Below are 7,878 nucleotides of genomic sequence, written 5' to 3'. Positions count from 1 at the left end.
AAGTTTCCTTACTTTAGCAAAGGAAAACCAGTCTCCTCTTGGCTTATATCGAAATCCTCCGACATTTTTCTTTACAAATACTCGTTTTGTGCTTCTAATTCATGACCGGCATTTTGTTTTGTTCTCTCTCCGCGTTCATCACTAATCACGCAACGCCGACGTCCTACGTCATCCGCCGGAACTGCTTCCGCGTACCACAGTTAGATGAAGTGAGAGAAAAGTGTTTATTATGTTTGAAATATAGATATTTTTTCTGACAAAAATGCATGGATTCGCTACAGGAGGCCTTCATTCACCCCCCAGAGTGGATCAGGCAGAGCTAAACTCGGGGACTGGAGCCCTCACTGGGCTAAACTCGGGGACATGAGCCCTCACTTGGCTAAACTCGGGAACAGGAGCCCTCCGTGGGGTAAACTCGGAGGCCACGGCGGAGCAGGGAACTCAGAAGGCCATGGCGGATCAGACAGTTCAGGAGGTCATGGCGGAGCAGACAGTACAGAAGGCCAACTCGCCACTCGGCCCGGCCAAGTTCGGGGTGAAAGGCGTGGTCGGCGGGCTTGAGTGAGCCGCGACCGGCAGGCTTGACTGAGGAACTGCCGGCGGGCTTGAGAATGCCGTGGCCGGCGGACTTGACATAGGAGCGGCCGGCGGGCTTGACTGTGGAACGGCCAGCGGAGGGGTTCTGGATCAGGATCGGAGGCTCTCCAGACACCGAATGACCGCCTCCTTCCAGTCGAGGTTGGGGGTGTCTGGGAATTCCGCGGGGCGATGGTATGTGATCCCGAGCCAGAACAGCATCACCAGGGTCTCCCCATGGCGGAGGGGTTCTGGATCAGGATCGGAGGCTCTCGAGACACCGAATGACCGCCTCCTTCCAGTCAAGGTTGGGGGTGTCTGGGAATTCCGCGGGGCGATGGTATGTGATCCCGAGCCAGAACAGCATCACCAGGGTCTCCCCATCGAGGGAGCTTAGGTGATCGGGTCATGGTCACGGCCACTTACTGTCACGGTCCGGTATTCTGTCACGGTGCTGCTGTGTTGGAGTGCGGAGCAAGGAACGAGGAGACCAGGAGTCCATCAACACAGGAGATTTTAATTATAACCAGGGAACCAGGAAAACACGTAGCAGATGAGGCAGACGTATGGCGCTTTTCCACTGCATGGTACGGCACGGTACGGCTCGGTACGGTTCACTTTTGGGGGGTTTTCCACTGGGTACAGTACCTGGTGACGATGGGATGACGAGACACACCTGGGATCAATAGAACTGAAAAGAGGACACCTGGAACAAATAAGGACAGGAACGGGAAGGACCAAATATGGGCATGAAAACACATGGGGAGCAAAACACACACAAAACACGGAACAGAGTCTGACACAATGATAGAGTTTAGAAGTGCCAGGACAATTTTTTATATAACTCTGATTTGATTTGTCTGAAAGAAGAAAGTCATATACACCTAGGATGGCTTGAGGGTGAGTAAATCACAGGCTAATTTTCATTTTTGGTTGAACTAACCCTTTAACATGGTGGTAACAAACTGTCCTTAAACAAACTGAAGTGATAAAGTTTAATTCAGATGACATTCACTGGCATTAACCTGGATGTGATATTATTCAGGTAAATTGCTATAAACGTAATAACTTCAACTGATTTGCTCAGATTATCTTCAAAACTGTTTCTCTGCCATGACCTGAAAGGGAAAACTCAGCATAAAAGAAGACATTTGTGTTAATTCACACTACCTGCAACCCTATATAGCAACCCTGCAACGCTGAGAATACAACACAATCTGTACATTTGTTGTGTTATAAACTGCATTCATACATATTTTGGAATGCAACATACTTGTATGGCTTATCAGATGTTTGTCTTCCAGAAAAAAATTGGTAAACATGTTCCTAAATAATATTTGAGATCTTGAGAACATTCTTACAATTTATCCAAACAATTGTCTTCATTTTTGGTTTCCTGGCCCGATGAAACTGAAGTGACAACTGAAGTGACGAGCGATTGACTGATCCACTAACATTGCACAATAAATGTGGCTGACTGACACAAAAAGTTCAGATCCTCTCATCTGACTGGTTAAAAAGCTCTTAAATCAGAGCAGAAAGTCTTCTTTTCATAAAATATTGATATTAAATGTTGCATGCGGAACAAAAAATGAATATCTTCCTCACAGTATTTTAGTTTTGATTTCCAATATAAATATCTAAAGATTCTTAAATCAAGATACATTTACTTGAGAAGCAAAATTACATTAAATAAGAAGTGTTGTCTATGAGAAATTTATCAAAATTAAGTGAGTTTATGATTAAAACAAGAACAAATATCTGCCAATGGGGTTTTTATTTCTATTTTATGTCATTTTGCATCTCAAGTTAATAAATCTTGATTTAAAAAACAAGACAAAAATACTGAAGAGCATCACTTTTTTTGTGTGTAAAATTAATTAAAAAGTAATAGAGATCTATTGTAAGTTGTACTTTCAAACTTTGAAGCCTTGTTAATGTTAAATCCTTAAATGTTCTTTACTTGGCCTTAAAAAAATGTCTTAAAAGGTCTTACATTTGCAGAAACCTGTCGAGACCCTGTATAACACACCTATCTGTTATTTTTCAAGTGATCCTGAAGACTTTGATTAGCTGGTTCGGGTGTGTTTGTTTAGGGTTGGAGATAAACTATGCATACTGGATCTCCAGGACCCAGTCTGGTCAATACATTTCTAAAGTGGCGGTACATGTCTCCATACAATCCAGGTTCCTGTATTGAATATCAACATGGTTGTGATTATGTGTGGTCTCATGCCTACAACCAAATCACAGTTGTGTAACAATCACAGTGGAAGACAAAGGTGTGTAAACCGTGTACGTGAGGATTGAGAGGCTCTGTCATGCATCCAACACCCACTAGAAACCAATTCTCATTTTCACTTATGCAGAGTTAATTAGTCTCCACAGTGAGAGTAATGGGATAAATGCACATAGAGGAGAAAGAGAGCAAGAGACAGAGAGAAGACAATGGATGAGAGAAAGTGAGAACGGGATTGTGTTTCCGTGACAGCTCGGTGTGGAGGACTGAAAAAGATCATTTGGTATGAGTGAGTGCCATCCCCAATTACTCCTTATTGCTTTTAGAGGACAGAGAGTAGGAGGCCGTAAATGAAATTCACATGGCATGATGGCTGTTTTTATAAGACCGCTGAAGTGAAGGTCACCATGTGCAAGTCTGAATTAAATTTTGATTGATTTATTTACTGATAGGGTGTGGACTTTCATTTTCCTCGCCGGGGTCATTGGAGATCAGCACGATTTGTCTCTGTGTTCAACAATATCCACACTGCTTAATATGGAAAAAGATTTCATATTTCAGACATGTGTCAAAATGTGAAAGTTTCTGTAGCGTTTGGACCAATCAGACACACAATTGTTCATTAGATTTAACAAATAAATTATTAATTAGATTAACAAATAATCACAGACCCCTCACCCAACAACTGTACTGGGTGCCAGGATGTCTGTGAACGACTCCAGGGCCCTGGTTACCATGGCAACCAGGACACCTCAGCCAGACCAGATAAACTTTACGACCTAAAAGTATGTAGAGAGAATCCCCCTCCCCCTACTTAATTCTCTCTAAAAACAGACATACTGCTATAGGAAATTATTTCTTTCATTTAAAGGAGTCCTATTATGCTTTTTCACTTTTTCAACTTTAGTTAGTCTGTAATGTTGCTGTTTGAGCATAAAAAAGATCTGCAAAAAAAAGTTACAAAGCTCAAAGTCCAATTCAAAAGGAGGTTTTTTATTTAACAGAAATCACTTTTCAAAAACTACAACGAACAACTCGTTTGGACTACAACGCATATTTTCCAGGATTTGTGATATCACAAATATCGACGAATGGGACAAGATCTGGTTGAGCTGCACTAGAGAAGGCAACGACGAGTGTTATCACTATGTCGGAGACACGCTAGCTTTCCCAAGGCAGACGAACTTAGAGTGGTTACAATCATCCGGGTTTAAATCGAGCTCAAATTGATTTGATTTTGACGCAATATTTACACTGAAGCTCGCAGACGGCTATGGTAAGGGGCATGAACAAAGCTCAAAGTCCAATTCAAAAGGAGATATTTTATTTAACAGAAATCACAAGCTTTCCCAAGGCAGACGAACTTAGAGTGGTTACAATCATCCGGGTTTAAATCGCACTCAAATTGATTTGATTTTGATGCAATATTTGCACTGAAGCTCACAGGCGACTATGGTAAGGGGCATGACATTTCCCGACCAGGCGTGGAGTGGTGCCAATCACAACACACACTGGCCCAGCTAACCAATCACAGCACATTTCGTATTTCAGAAGGTGGGCCTTCATTTGATACAGGAACTATTCGTGCCGTTCATGCCAGACTGGGGAGAGAGGTGTTGTAATAATGTAAAATATGTGAAAAATAATGTGTTTTTCGAATAAGTAAGTATGAGAGCCTGTTCTAGTACTGCCCCAAAACAAAATCAAGACTTTGTAAAAGAGCATAACAGGACCCCTTTAATTCATAGACAGTTTTTGTGACCTTTCTATCATGTATATCTAGTTAATATCACCTCACTTATACCATGTTTGGTCTCTATGAATTCGTATTCTGATGATTTAAATGAGAGTGTATATTATATGTTGATACCTATGCAACATATTAGTGTTCTAAGAATCTTTAATAGTTTGTATCCAATCCTATTACATATGCAAAACACCATGAGACAAAGGATCGTAAAATTTCCTTCCAAAGGTGCCATTCCTTATTGGCTCCAGAGGTGTGACCTGCATCGAATTTATAAGGCCTCACATCAGTGACCCACCTGGGCTTTTTTGTTTTTTGGCTTTTGTCTCTGGGCCTTCATTTGATACAGGAACTATTCGTGCCGTTCATGCCAGACTGGGGAGAGAGGTGTTGTAATAATGTAAAATATGTGAAAAATAATGTGTTTTTCGAATAACCTAGTATGAGAGCCTGTTCTAGTACTGCCCCAAAACAAAATCAAGACTTTGTAAAAGAGCATAACAGGACCCCTTTAATTCATAGACAGTTTTTGTGACCTTTCTATCATGTATATCTAGTTAATATCACCTCACTTATACCATGTTTGGTCTCTATGAATTCGTATTCTGATGATTTAAATGAGAGTGTATATTATATGTTGATACCTATGCAACATATTAGTGTTCTAAGAATCTTTAATAGTTTGTATCCAATCCTATTACATATGCAAAACACCATGAGACAAAGGATCGTAAAATTTCCTTCCAAAGGTGCCATTCCTTATTGGCTCCAGAGGTGTGACCTGCATCGAATTTATAAGGCCTCACATCAGTGACCCACCTGGGCTTTTTTGTTTTTTGGCTTTTGTCTCTTGTCTCTGCTCTTATCACACTCCCGGGGCCAGCACAGCCGTGCCTGGCAGGCCTCAACTACAGCCATGCCTTCACTTTCCATCTGGGAGAAAACTTTCCCGACCAACACCGAGTCAGAATAACATCTTTTGGAGTTCATCACTCTTCAAACCCAGAAGGACGTGATCACGACTCCTGTACCACCGAACCTCCAGACCATCAACACTTTCATCTGAGACTGCATCCGGGTGCTCGTTCAACAGCCAAGGCAATGTAAGTATCGTACATTTAACTAAACGAAACAGAGGTTTAGTATAAGCTGTAGACCCCGTTATAAAACAGTGCTGATGGTTTCACTCAGGTGGTTAACTGACTCATTTTCCATCACTGCATTCTCTGGTTTCTCTAACGGTTTCAGTCATCCACTGCAACTCCACCCATGTATGAGTGTTTGTTTGTTTAGTAATGTTTTAGTGTTTAGTTAATAAAACTTTTGAGCACAAATTACATGAGTTTCTGGTTCTGTCACTGCTTGTCTCTTTAACGATCCGATCTATAGCTACATGCTCTAATGCATTAGTACGGTAAGAAAGTCATTTTCTGTGGCCACGAAAATATGCTTTCTTAGAGATGATATGAAATTATACTGAATGTTCATTGGACGAACAGATTGGTTGACTGTAATATTAATTCTGCTACAGTTACTACTGGCAGCTGTGGTAAATAATTTTAATTAATTATAATTAATTGTAATTATTTATATACATTTCCCTTTTGAGCTAATTTGCTACAGTTCCTCATTCAATTCCCTCATGTTTTCACAGTTGTTTAGGGCCCGGTTTACAACTTACCAAGCCTGCATTCACACAGCTGCAGAATACAGTTGTCAGCCTTGTTTTAGAGCACTATTAGGTTCACACACAGTTTGGTTAAAATCAGGAGTGACATTGCATTCAATAACCCAAACCGACTTCATTCAAATGTAAATGGATAGTTCAGCCACAAATGAAAATTCGGTACATTTTTGGGTGAATATACCTGTATTTTGAGAGTGAGCTGGTTAGCATGTCCTGTGTGAACAGAACTGCATTGGACAACTAGTTGTCTCTCATGTCATAAAGATGCTGTAAAACAGTAGTTATTTTGAAAAAGACTATACAAACAAAATTAACTATTCACTATAATAAGAAATGTTTCTTGAGGACCAAATCAGTATCAGCATGCAATCTTGGTGAATATAAGATTTTTTTACAAAAACATAAAAATCACATTTTACCTCTATTACTTTGTTTTAAAAAAAAGGCTATACATCTTGCAGATTATTTAAGACAAGTCATCTTTATTAAAATAGCACATTATACAATACAAATTGTTTCAAAGCAGCTTTACAGTTATAGTTCAAGAATACGTGCCTCTCTTATATAAGGTATCATTAGCCACGTTTACATGGACACTTTATTTCAGTCGGAAGCTACAGGTATAGCATTGTGGCAATGACTTTTGCAAAAGGCAAGCGTCACTAAAATTTTATCTTAAGAAAGTTTAATTACAATTTTATTACATTTATTTACAATGTCATTCATACTGACATTACACATTTACTCGAGCAGATGTTTGCCTGTGCATGTGTGTGAAGAGTGACAGTGGATGAACTGTGGAATGGATGAACTTCTCCTGAAAAGTCTTTTCTGCACGTTTTTAAAGGAGTTTTAGGACTTGCTGAACTGATGTCACTAATCTCAGGGAGAAGTCTGAGACATGATGTGAAAAAGGAATTTTCAAGGAGACTGGGTAAAAGTGACACTTTCTTTTTCATTTAATTTTTTTGAGCTTTTGGCACTTTTTTTTTAAATGACAGCAGAGATAAAGGTACAAAATTATGAGGCACCACAGATCCCCAAAAAAATATTAGATTTTCATTTCAAATTCATTGTGTAGGCCAGAGTTCTCTCTATTCTATCAGCATACTAGCTACATTATCAGTGTCAAGCTTAAATTGGAGAGCTGAATGTGTTTGAGTCAAAAGCAGGCCGCTCTTAAAGCTTGCACTGGGCATCTAAATGTCGCTCACTCACTTTGACAGCAAACAGAATATTATATTACCTTTTGTTGATCTTTTCAGTTTTTGCTGCTCTTTATTCATTACATAATTCATATTTGAGTCTAATATTAACGAATTAAGAATCTTAGATGCACAAATCTATGATAAAATTGTAAATAGTGCAGAAATAAGAAAAAATATAGAAAAATAATTTTGTGTTTTGTGTGCGGCAGTCGTCCGCGAGGGGGTGCCACTTTACTTTCATTTTGTTTTTGTTTATTTTATTAAAGTTTTCTTTAAATGTTCGCCGGTTCCCGCCTCCGGAGCTCCTCCGTGGGACTCAAGACCGGTGAGAGTACAAGCCCCGTCTGCCGGCCCGTGCCCAGGTCACCGAACTCACACGACTCGCGCAGCACTGGCTGCTGGAGGGGGCTCCATCGGCTGG

This window comes from Sinocyclocheilus rhinocerous, unplaced genomic scaffold (genome assembly GCF_001515625.1).
Source record: "Sinocyclocheilus rhinocerous isolate Xijiao unplaced genomic scaffold, SAMN03320098_v1.1 scaffold220, whole genome shotgun sequence".
Classification (NCBI taxonomy): domain Eukaryota; kingdom Metazoa; phylum Chordata; class Actinopteri; order Cypriniformes; family Cyprinidae; genus Sinocyclocheilus; species Sinocyclocheilus rhinocerous.
This window is presented reverse-complemented; position numbering follows the sequence as displayed.